The sequence below is a fragment of the Chiloscyllium plagiosum genome, unplaced genomic scaffold, assembly GCF_037043375.1.
Source record: "Chiloscyllium plagiosum isolate Xiang-an unplaced genomic scaffold, Cpla_swu_hap1 HiC_scaffold_9, whole genome shotgun sequence".
NCBI classification, from domain to species: domain Eukaryota; kingdom Metazoa; phylum Chordata; class Chondrichthyes; order Orectolobiformes; family Hemiscylliidae; genus Chiloscyllium; species Chiloscyllium plagiosum.
The window spans coordinates 41,068,467-41,080,679 of NW_028270147.1; positions in this window are offsets into that span (position 1 = coordinate 41,068,467).

Genomic DNA, 12,213 nt, shown 5'->3' on the forward strand with positions numbered 1-12,213 from the left:
GTTGAATGCTGGTAAATTGGACTAGATTGAACGGAATTGCATTTATTGTCACGCGTACCGAGGCACAGTAAAAAGCTTTGTCTTTTGAGCAATACAGATAGATCACATAGTTAAATAGCATAGATAGCTAAAAATAGGTAAACAGAGGCAAAAACAAATACACAGGTACAGACGAATGTTAAGAGTTTGTGAGTCCATTCAGTATTCTAACAGTCGGGTAGAAACTGTTTCGAGACCAGCTGGTGCGTGTGTTCAGGTTTCTGTATCTTCTACCTGATGGTAGAGGTTGCAGAAAAACATTGCCAGGATGGGATGGATCTTTGAGAATGCTGGCAGCCTTTCCTTGACAGTGGGCCTGGATCAATTTAGGATATCTGGTAAATGAGTTGGACTGAAGGGTCTTTCGATGCTGTACATTCTCTCTGACTACGACTCTAAGACATGACAGACTGAATACCCTCCTTGAGGAGAAAGTGAGGTCTGCAGATGCTGGAGATCAGAGATGGAAATGTGTTGCTGGAAAAGCGCAGCAGGTCAGGCAGCATCTAGGGAACAGGAGAATCGACGTTTCGGGCATTAGCCCTTCTTCAGGAAATTTCAGCCCTTCCTGAAGAAGGGCTAATGCCCGAAACGTCGATTCTCCTGTTCCCTAGATGCTGCCTGACCTGCTGCGCTTTTCCAGCAACACATTTCCATCTCTGAATACCCTCCTTCCTTGAGTAACCGTACAATGATTCTATGAACCAAGATGACCATATCAATCAGAAGAATGAAAACAAACCTTGAGAGTAAGCTTGAATATAATCAAATCAGGCCAAAGATTATATTTCATGAGACCTTGAAAAACAACAATTTTTGTCGTTACTGCCACAAGGGAATAAAAATACTACCAAAGATTTAGCTGGTTAGAATGAATATCTTTACATTTTGTTTGCATTAGTTCCCATCCTTATCTCAATAGCCTCTTACTCCTGCACAATTAACGATTTATGTTCCCTAAATTTCCAAGTACTAAATATTTGATGTAAAAACAGAAAATTATGGAGATACAAAACAGGTTAATCAGGATTTGCAAGGAGAAAGGTCAGGCTGTGATATTTTTAATTAATATCCTCTGTTAGAACAGAAGCCTGACAAATAAATTTTAGTGAAGTTGTAAATTAGTGAAGAGATGAAGATCACCAGAATAGATACATTTATCACAGATTGACTTGAAAACTGTTTAATCAAAGCTATTAGACAGTAGAAATGATCAGTGAAACTTGACATCTTACAAGCACTGAATGGCAATGGCAATAAATGTGTCATGCAGAAAGTTGCAATGTCGGGAGCAACTCGCTGAATCTTTTGAAATAGGTCTGAGAGTCAAAGCAAGATTCTCATTAGGGCGTGGCAAGTTACTCAAAAACAGGATTATTGCTTGTTAACCACTTTGTTAACTGCACATCTTATGTCATTAATGCAGTTTTCTATTGTACCAGCTACTGTGAGGAAACTCGACTCTGAAAATTCTCAAAATGGAAGTCAGAGCAGGTGCCTGATGACTCTAGTTCACTGTTTGCTCTAAAGGGCCTCCATACTGAATACCTTCATAGGCAGTCATTCAATTTATCAGAATTCCTACAGTGCAAAAAGAGGCCATTTAGCCCATCAAGTGCACGGCCTCTCTGAAGAATATCCCACCCAGACCCATCTCTCCCAACCCTATCGCACACTTACCACAGCCAATCCACCTAGCCTGCACATCTCTGGACACTACGGGACCATTTAGCATGTTCAATCAAACTAAGCTGCAAATCATTGGACTGTGGCAGGAAACTGGAAACCCATGCAGAGACAGGGAGAATGTGCAAACTCCACACAGTCAGCGTGGTTGAGATCGAACCCAGGTCCCCAGCGCTGTGATGCAACAGTGCTGACCACAGTGAGACCTGTTATGATTTTAAGGTCACGTGAGATAAAATGTCTTCTACCCAATCACACAATTTAGGGCAATAGCCATTCAAATATTTAGAAATGAAAATTATTAAATTGTTTATTTGAAATTTAAGATCAAAATTTTTTCAGAGTTTCATGATATTGTTTACATGGAAATCAAATTGTACAAAATTGAGCCTACCAATACTTTCTATACACGATACCGCCAATTAAATGGAAAAAAAGTCCTACCTAAGAATAAAGTCTGTTAGAATCACATTCAACATAATGGAGTAACTGAAAAAGTATTATGGTGACTTACCATTACACCAATGTTATTCCTTGTGATTTTAATATGTGAGAACATCTTATTTTAGGTCTTAATAACAATAAAAATGTATTGAGGCTACCAAAACAATGCACTTCTGGAAGACAGTGCCTTGAGCCAAGTACTAGGTTCCTTGGGCTGGAGACACAATTATTTTGTAGTTCCAAGATACTTGGTAGAGGAGATCCTTAATATCAGTACTCAGAAACATCAAGTGCTGCTGAAACAATGTACTAGAGATAAATATCTTTTATCAATGGTTTGATTCCTATTAATTCTACCTGTGTGCTGTAATGTTTAATATTTCCAAAAACATCTGCTGTGTTTAATCAACTTACATTGTAATCATTACATATTTTTCATGCTTTGTTCAATTTTTCAGGAATGGGCTTGGGCATTAAACAAACACATATACACTCCAAATTAGGAAGGGCACCATTAATTGGATGTAGGACCAATAATTTTCTATGTCATGAGGAATATGGATAGAGTAAATAGACAAGATAGAGGGCATATATTTAGGGTGAGAGGGGAACAATTTATGAGGGACCTCAGGGGCAACTTTTTCACACAGAGGATGGTGCATATATGGAATGAGCTGTCGGAGGAATTGGTGAAGGCTAATACAATTTCAACATTTAAAAGGCATCTGGATAAGTATATGAATAGGAAGGGTTTAGAGTGATATAGGCCAAGTGCTGGCAAATGGGACTAGATTAGTTTAGCATATCTGGTCAGCATTTATGAGTTGGACAAAGAGTCTGTTTCTATGCTGTGCATCTGTATGACTATATCTCAGAGCATCTCCATGGGTACCTGTCACATGCAACCCATGTCTATGGATATTGGTATTTAACATACTAAAGTCTCTAGGAACCATCATAGCACATTTCTGACCCACTTATTGGATGATTCTCTACTTCAATGTTGCACCTTGGACTGCACCAACACCAACCATTGTAATGTTGCAGCAAGGAAACTGCTTTCAGGGACATGTATCCACCTCAGAAAGGACCAAGCTGAACCTCCAGCTGTTTGCTCACTCTTTTAGCACTCACTTACTCTGAGCCTACCTGAATGCTCACATCATCCCTTCCTTGCATTGCCTTGTCTTTCTGTGTATCACACTTTCAGCCAGAGATACCATTCTGGCATTGCTTCGCCAGATAGCACATACAAAATCAGGAAGTTTGTCACGGTTGTGAGCAATCCCAGGTCAAGTCACAATAGACAGCCTTCAGTCAGGGAGTCATGACACAGTAAGTCAAGAGCAAGCTCCAATATGCGTCTATGGGCTTGGATACAGCCAGTCAGCCACTCAGCATGGTGAAAGTCAGGATCCTTTCTGAGTCAAATGTTGGGGAGCCCACCATCTATATTGAATCTTTCTGTGTATCATGGGCTCTTTATCTCCTGGAATAAGAGAGAGAAAAGTATTAAGGGAGAGAATTTGGATGGTACAGCTGTACTGGTGAGATGTCCCAAGCGAGTAAATAGACAACACAGAGATCTTGCAGGGTTAGTGGTGTCAGGGATTGGCATAGATGACCAAGAGTGAGGAAAAAGTTGCAGGCAACATTAAGAGTGATAGAGCTTGTGCCTTAGTGGGGATGGTAGCAGTGATAAATTGTGAGATATTGGAGAGAAGGTGATGGCACTTACACTGTTAGAGTGGAAAAGGTTACTCTGAGACTGCACTATCCCTGGTAGAAACCTTGGTTAAGGCTGACATTGTCTGGCATTTTGAAATATTCTGTTGTCCTGGGGGGTGGGGGGGGGGGGGGGGGGGGGAGGTATAGTGGAATTATCTCTCTTTGCCATCTTGTCCAACAGGACCCCTAGGTTTCAATTTTTTTTAAAGGTGGCATTGGTGCCAAGGATGCCACTCCATCATAGAATATCCAGGTTGTGATGAGATTTTCTGGGTATAGCAAATGGTAGAATGAATCTAGAATCGGATGAGAAGAATGCCAGTAGGTGGTTAATGAGGTGGGTTTGGTAAAATGTGAGAAGAAAACCCATTAGACCTCAAAGGGGAACCATCTATGAAACTCAATCAAACTGACACTTCACTAAAAAATGATTCAGTCACAATTTTGAAGGGTGGTATATAAAGGAGACAACTGCAGTCATGTCCCGACTTGGAGAACTGGGGAGCCACATAGTTTTTCTTTTATGGAAAGCTTGGAAAATAATATATCACTGAGATACATAACTGGACAGTGGCAAGCCTCCACCCAGATCAAGGACCCCTGTAGTAGAAATTTCCTTCTGCTTAAACACATTGGTGTTTCAGAGGCTGGCAGTTTTACAGGATGTTAGCACCACTGACTTTCAAATGAAATACCTTCTTGAGGCCTGAAAAAAGCAAGGGGGCGAATCTCAACAGGCCTTCTTTTCTGATGATCAAGCATTGATTACATTTGAATGAGATCCCATGGACATGATAAGCAATCCCACATGACAGCCTCTTGTGACCTCCACGTAGTGAGCCCCGTCTTGTCACTGCGTTAATACTAGTGTTGACATGATGATGTCCAGTCAGTATTAATTGCCTGTTTGTAGCACTCAATTCAAGGTGAGTGGAGAGGTCTTCCTGTCACAGATATACTCGGAGTGAAGACAGAAATGTGGCAAGGTCCCTACTTTCTACACTTCCATCTGATTGAATGGTGAACAGATTTTCTTATCCTCAGTGTAACTGAAATAATCCAACAGCATGCTTTTTGTGAGTTTTAAAATAAAGTAGGTTTTTAAATGATTATACCCTTACCCCAGATGTTTAAAAACACATTGGCACACTTACTTATCTCATGCACGCCATCACAAACACACATGCAAAAAAGCACTTAGCCCATTCTAAGTAAAATAATTTTAAAAACTCAGACTTCCACATATACTCAGACAAACTTGAAGTCCATATTCATATCCTTCTTCAGAATCTTTCCACTGGACCCAAAATGCTTTAACTCTGCTTTAACTCCACAATGCTGCTTGGACCTGCCTAGTTTTTCCAGCAATTTTTCAATTCTCTTTCTGATTTCTGGCATCCACAGTTCATTGGACTTTTTTTGAAATATGCAAGTTGTCTGGGCAGGAAAATATTGGATTTCACTTGGAGTCTTGCTCCTTCAGCACCTCACTTGCGTGTCACTGTTCAAAGAGAAAATAGATGCTTGAGCACACAAGGGCGAGTTGGTTTGTCATATGATCATTTTGCAACTGACTAGTGATCCAAATATGGTCATTGGCAGTGTATTCTAGTTGCCTGCTTACATCATGAAATAATGTCTGAGAACATTCCTTTCATATCGAAATATCCCATTGTCCAAGTGTTTGTTTAATTGCTTCTCTCCATCTAATGACTATCTAGGCAATTGTCCTGATGCTTTGCTAATGGTTTTGGAGAGGGTCCTCAACTATACTGCTGCAAGGAAATTGTTCTTGATGCAGTTTTTGTTGTCTCAACTTCAATGGGTTGACATGTACATGGTACACTGATGTATATGTGTGACCATCGCTGACTGTGATCTCAAGTCACATGTGGCTTTTTGTCTTTAAAATTTTATTAGGGGTTTTCAGGCAGTAAATACTATCTTTTTAATTGTAAATCATTGCTTCATTCTAGAGTGAACTCTAGGTGAATTGATCAAGGCCTTTTAAGGTTATGAAATATTTGATAAATTAGATATAAAGATAATGTCTTTTTCTTTTGTGAAAGAACATTACTAGAGACCATCAATAGAAAACAGTCACCAAGAAATCAAGTGGGGAGTTCCAAAGAGTGGTGAGGATATGGAACTGTTTGAAGGGAGTAGTATCGATGCATTTAAGGGGCATCTGCGCAAGTATAAGAGGAGTTCATGTGGTGCAGTGGTAGCATTCAGTGCTGGTATGCCAGGACTTGTTGACCGTTGAAAGTGGTTAACCAGGCTAGCTATCAGTCTGTAAATTCTTCCAAGACAATTTATACAAGGAAATATGGGAGGAATCTTGAATGGAGCATAAGCACTGGCAAGAACTAGCTGGTCCAAATCTTTTATGCCTATGCTGTATTTGCTTGCAACCCTATGTAAAGAGATTTTAAAAATACATTCCTTAAATTGAAATTTTAAGACGTTATCATTTAAAGCTGGGCATGACTTATGCCAATGTAACTCCCATCTCCTCAAGATCAAGAGATATTTCCCAGTTTACAGACTCCCTCCTGTGAGCATAATACAAATTCCACATTCAGATGAGTGTTGAAGACAGATTTTTCCCTCTCAACTTGGTTTCAGTTTCATTTGGAATAATTTGAGGAACTAAAGATGAAAAGTCAAATTGGAAGTGAGTAGAATACCAATGTGCTGAGTCTCAGAGAGCTCAGGATCACAATAGTCAAGAGGACAAAGATGTTTGTTGCTGGGATCACCTAATCTGCAATGGAACTCCCTAAATAACAAATGTCATTATCAACATTAACCAACATAAAGAACTCCAGAGCAAGCCAAAGCATAGGTCAAAGATAAAATAATAATTATAGTTTGTTGCACATTGCACATCTCAACAATACAGGAAGGATCAAACATATAAAAGACTCATGATGCTATAATTGCAAATGATAATAAAATAAAGGAAATACAAATACAGCCAGGAAAATTGGCCAGCATAGATATCCAGATCAAACAATTGTACAAATGTTCTTAGCCAACAATGTATAAACAGCATCTATATCTGCCAAATATAACACATTACTATCTACTGTCAATCAGCTGCCACCTTAGTCCATCCTGTCTTCTATTGGCCTCTCAGAATAGAAATTCTCCAAAATAAAGAGACATTAGGAAGTAAAAGGAATAAAATAATTTTTCTTGGTAAGCCTTTAAAGTCAATCTATCTGCTATCCCTTCTTTCTGAGGAACAAGTTCCATGGCAAACTGCTGTTGGACTGTGCAAGTTCGAAGGAACAGAGGTGGACTTACAGCTCTGTGTACAAGGCCATGACATGGTCCTGTCACAACTGAAGTCCTGACATTTAAAGCAATTAGCTGACAATTCCTCAATCTTTTGAGAGATTTTGACAATGTTATTGATGGTGTGGTTCTCGTCAGAGAAAGCTGCATTGTTTGCCCTTCTCTTTCTCTGCCCAAGGGATTGTACATCCCTGAGGGATGACCAGCACTCTGCATGGAGAAACATGTCAGTACTCTTTGGTGAACTTGACAGCCAGTTTCTATTCTCTATCAATCTCTGATTGTACAAACAGAACCTTGTCCATTACTAATTCTCTTGTTTGGATGTTCAAAATGCCTTTACTAAACATTCCTTCATTTTCCAAACATTCCCACTCTTACACAACTCTGTTTAAAATTTTGTTTTAAATTGTTCTTTGTACTTCTCATGGAAGCAACACTTCTATCAGCATTGTCCACCAAAACTCTTCCTCAAACTAATTCTACTGCTGAGTAAACATCCAGCACTCATTTCCTATGCATGTTGAATATATGTCCTTTTGTCTGTCAAGCGTTTTTGGAAGAATTGACTTTTTTTTAAGCAGACAGCAACATGGAATGTTGTAAATTCTCAAAATAGACCCAGGATTGTCAAATGACTTCTGGAAAGACTGATGTAAAAGGTAAAAACAAGGACTGCAGATGCTGGAAACCAGAGTCTAGATTAGAAGGGTGCTGGAAAAGCACAGCAGGTAAGGCAGCATTCGAGGAGCAGGAAAATTGACGTTTCAGGCAAAAGCCCTTCAGCGGGAATAGTGGCAGGGTACCTGCAGAGTGGAGAGATAAATGAGAGGGGGGTGGGGGTGGGGAGAAAGTAGCATAGAGTACAATAGGTGAATGGGGGTGGGGATGGAGGTGATAGGTCAGAGAGGAATGTGGGGAAAGGTAGCAAAGAGTACAATGGGTGAATGGGGGTAGGGATGAAGATGATATGTCAGAGAGGAGGGTGGAGTGGAAAGGAAGATAGACAGGTAGGACAGGTCATGAGGGCGGTGCTGAGCTGGAAGGTTGGAATTGGGGTTAAGTGGGGGGAGGGGAAATGAGGAAACTGGTGAAGTCCACATTGATGCCCTGGGTTAGAAGTTTCCAAGGCAGAAGATGAGGTGTTCTTCTTCCAGGCGTTGCCTGCACATCCACCAATATCATTTATAGTATCTGTTGCTCCCGATGCGGTCTCCTCTACATTTGGGAGACTGGACGCCTCCTAGCAGAACGCTTTAGGGAACATCTCCGAGACACCTGCACCAATCAACCCCACTGCCCTGTGGCCCAACATTTCAACTCCCCCTCCCACTCTGCCGAGGACATGGAGGTCCTGGGTCTCCTCCACCACTGCACCCTCACCACCCGACGCCTGGAAGAAGAATGCCTCATCTTCCGCCTCGGAACACTTCAACCCCAGGGCATCAATGTGGGCTTCACCAGTTTCCTCATTTCACCTCCCCCCACCTTACCCCAGTTCCAACCTTCCAGCTCAGCCCTCATGACATGTCCTACCTGCCTATCTTCCTTTCCACCTATCTACTCCACCCTCCTCTCTGACCTATCATCTCTATCCCCACCCCCATTTACCTATTGTACTCTATGCTACCTTCTCCCCACCCCCACCCCCCTCTCATTTATCTCTCCACTCTGCTGGCACCCTGCCTCTATTCCTGATGAAGGGCTTTTGCCCGAAACATCAATTTTCCTGCTCCTCGGATGCTGCCTGACCTGCTGTGCTTTTCCAGCACCACTCTAATCTAGACTTCTGGACAGACTGAGTCAGGCAACTCAAGAAAACCACTGTAAGCTTTCTCACATGCTGATTGACTACCCCTCACCATTTTAATGAAGTAGCTTTAAAACAAAAGTGATTCTAAACCTATCAGCACAATGAAGGTGGAATTTCAGATAAAGAAATTCAATGAGATGATCATAACTGGAATGTTAATAGGATTTCAAACATTTCCACATTGTGCACCATTCCAAAAGCTTCAAGACCTCAACTCATTATGTGGACATTGAAGTACATTGACATTGACATCACATGACTGACAGTGGCTGGACAGGAAGCTCAAACTTTATTTACCCACAAGGGCAGCAAGGCAATCTAAGATCAGCATCCCATAGGGAGAGATCAGCCAATAAAAGAAAAGCATATTACTTCAAATGGATGCTTACCTCACTCAGTGAAAATTGGCTAATTTTGTTTTATCTGCTAGATTATACTTCTTTGTCATAGGATCTTATTCAAATTTCATTTGAAACAAGCAGAAACCTCTAACCACTACTTAGATTCAAAAAATCAGAAGGCAATTCATTAGACCTACAGCATTTTAACAGCAATCTTAAGGGTTTCAAATAACCTTTTTTATCATTCTGTTTGTAATCTACATGTATGTTATGTGTCTCGACATCATCGTTTCCTGTTTGTTTGTGTGTGTGTGTGTTTTAGATTTGGGGAATTGATGTTTAATGTTTTTACATTTTGAGTATTGTACAAATAATGTTTGTCCTCTCATTTCATCCCAACTTACTACAAAGCCTGTTCATGTCTGTATTTTAAAGACACCACACTCAAAATGATTCAAAACATTTCCTCTCAAAATTGCATCTTGCTTTAGTCAACCAACAGGCGAACAAAGGGATAAAATTATCCCCACACCTCTTCCTGCCTACAAAATGTTAAAATCAGAAGATTAATTAATAAAATTTGGAAAGACAAATTCTGCTCAGTTGCCAACATAAGCCCACTGGTACCATTGATGGGACTGGACCTGATTTGCTTTGGTCACAAAATTGGGGCTTTTATGTGTAGAGTATTTAAATCAAATAGCATTTCAAAGTCGTTTAAATTATTCTGGGCGTAGTTCCAATTCTTAGCATGAAGTATGTTTTTAAAAACCTATTTGCTGAAAAATCTTGCCTTAGGAACATTACCTGGAAAACGTTTTCATTGTTTTTTGTTTAACTCCATTTAGCCTAAGCACTCCAAAGTATTAAATATCAAACAAAATGGTTTGGCATTTGTGAGAGATGCCTGAGAGGTGCAGCTTTTGTGCTGCTCCTGTGATACGAATTGAAACCTTGTTCCCACTAAAGTCAGGATGTGGCATATCCTGTTCAAAAGAAACCCTTTTTCCAGCATGTTTACCTTGGCTTTCGTCAAGCAGGGTACGCTGGGACATGCTTAGGGTAAAGGTGAATACTTTCTATTCAGCATCACATTATGTTAACAAGGATGTGACTTCTTGATGTCCAGTTCCAATTCCATGAGCATGCATTGATACTGCACATGTCCAATTAAATTTAAGACATCCAAACCCATCAAAAGCATTTCCTATTCATGTATACCATACTCAGCTGTGAAAGGCTCAAGCTGTTTAACTGGATATCACCAACATGTTTTTTCTCTCCCCTCAACTTCTGCTTTGCTAGTTAGTCAGGAAGGCAATACATATTTTCAAACTGCTTATCTATCTGGCACAGGCATGTTATTTCAGTCGCCAGTATACTTGATTCACTCCACATGATATAGAGAAACAACTGAAGCTACAGGATACTGCAACAGCTATGTGTCTTGATAATATTCTGGCAGTAACACAAGAATTGTGCTCTCAAATAAACTGTGTCCCGAACTAAGCAGTTCGATTATAGCTGAAACACATGCATCATGTGGAAAATTTCACAGGTATGTCCTGCACACAAAAGGTAGGAAAAATCAAACACAGCCAATTACCACTCTATCAATCATCTGTTAGTCATCATCAAAGTGATGGAAGAGGTAATTAACAATGCTATTAAGCAGCACTTGTAAAGAAATAATCTACTCACTGATACTCAGCTTGGGTTGTGTCAAGGCAATGCAACAAATGAGTTTATTACAACTTTAGTCCAGACATGAATAAAAGAGTGGAATATAAGATGGGAAGTGAACATAACTTCATTAATATTAAAAATCACACAACACCAGGTTATAGTCCAACAGATTTATTTGGAAGTACAAGCTTTCGGAGTGCTACTCCTGCATCAGGTAGCTAGTGGGGGAGGATCATAGAACACTGAATTTATAGAAAAACATCAAAGTGTCATTCAACTGATGCGATGTATGAATAAAATTAGATTGCTTTTAAGTCTTTAATCACTTCGAATGGGGATGCAGATTTCAACTGATTAATATGTAAATCCCAGAACTTCTTTCAAAGAATAGTCCTGAGATAAATTGAGGCTTTAACAGTATTAAAAATAAGTGACAGCTCAGCTCAGACAATGCATTAAAGGTGTGAGGTTAGAGTCTGTCTGTATTTCAAACTTGAGTCAGACCAGTTCTATTTCCAAAGTAGGAATTTATAAAATGTCACACGGACTGACTGCCTACAGATTGTGTGCTTTTTGAACAAAACAGAATATATGTGCAAATAAAAAATCTGCAAATGTAAATTCATCCCATAGTTTTATATGATCTTTTTCTATAAATTCTGTATCTTACGATCATGCTCCGCTAGCTACCTGACCAACGAGCAGTGCTTTGAAAGCTGGTGCTTCCAAATAAACCTGTTGGACTATAACCTGGTGTTATGTGATTTTTAACTTTGTCCACCCAGACCAACACCGGCACATCCACGTCATTAATATAGGGGCCACATTTGACTGAATGTAACATCAAGGAACCCGAGCAAAATCGGAGTCAGTGAGAATCGAGGTGAAAACCTGCTGCTGATTGAGGTTATATCTAGCATGACAGAAAGTGATTATTATTGAGAAGGTCAATTTTCTCAGATTCAGGACATCTCTGCAGGAGTTCCTCAGTATAATGTCCTCAGCCTAAAGATCTTCAGTTGCCTCATCAATGACCTTTCCACCATCATGAGGTCAGACATGGGGATATTTGCATAATGTCCAGCACCATTCATGATTCCACAAGTACTGATGCAGGACATATTCACATACAGCAAGTCTTGGACAACGTTCATGTGGGCTGACAAGTGACAT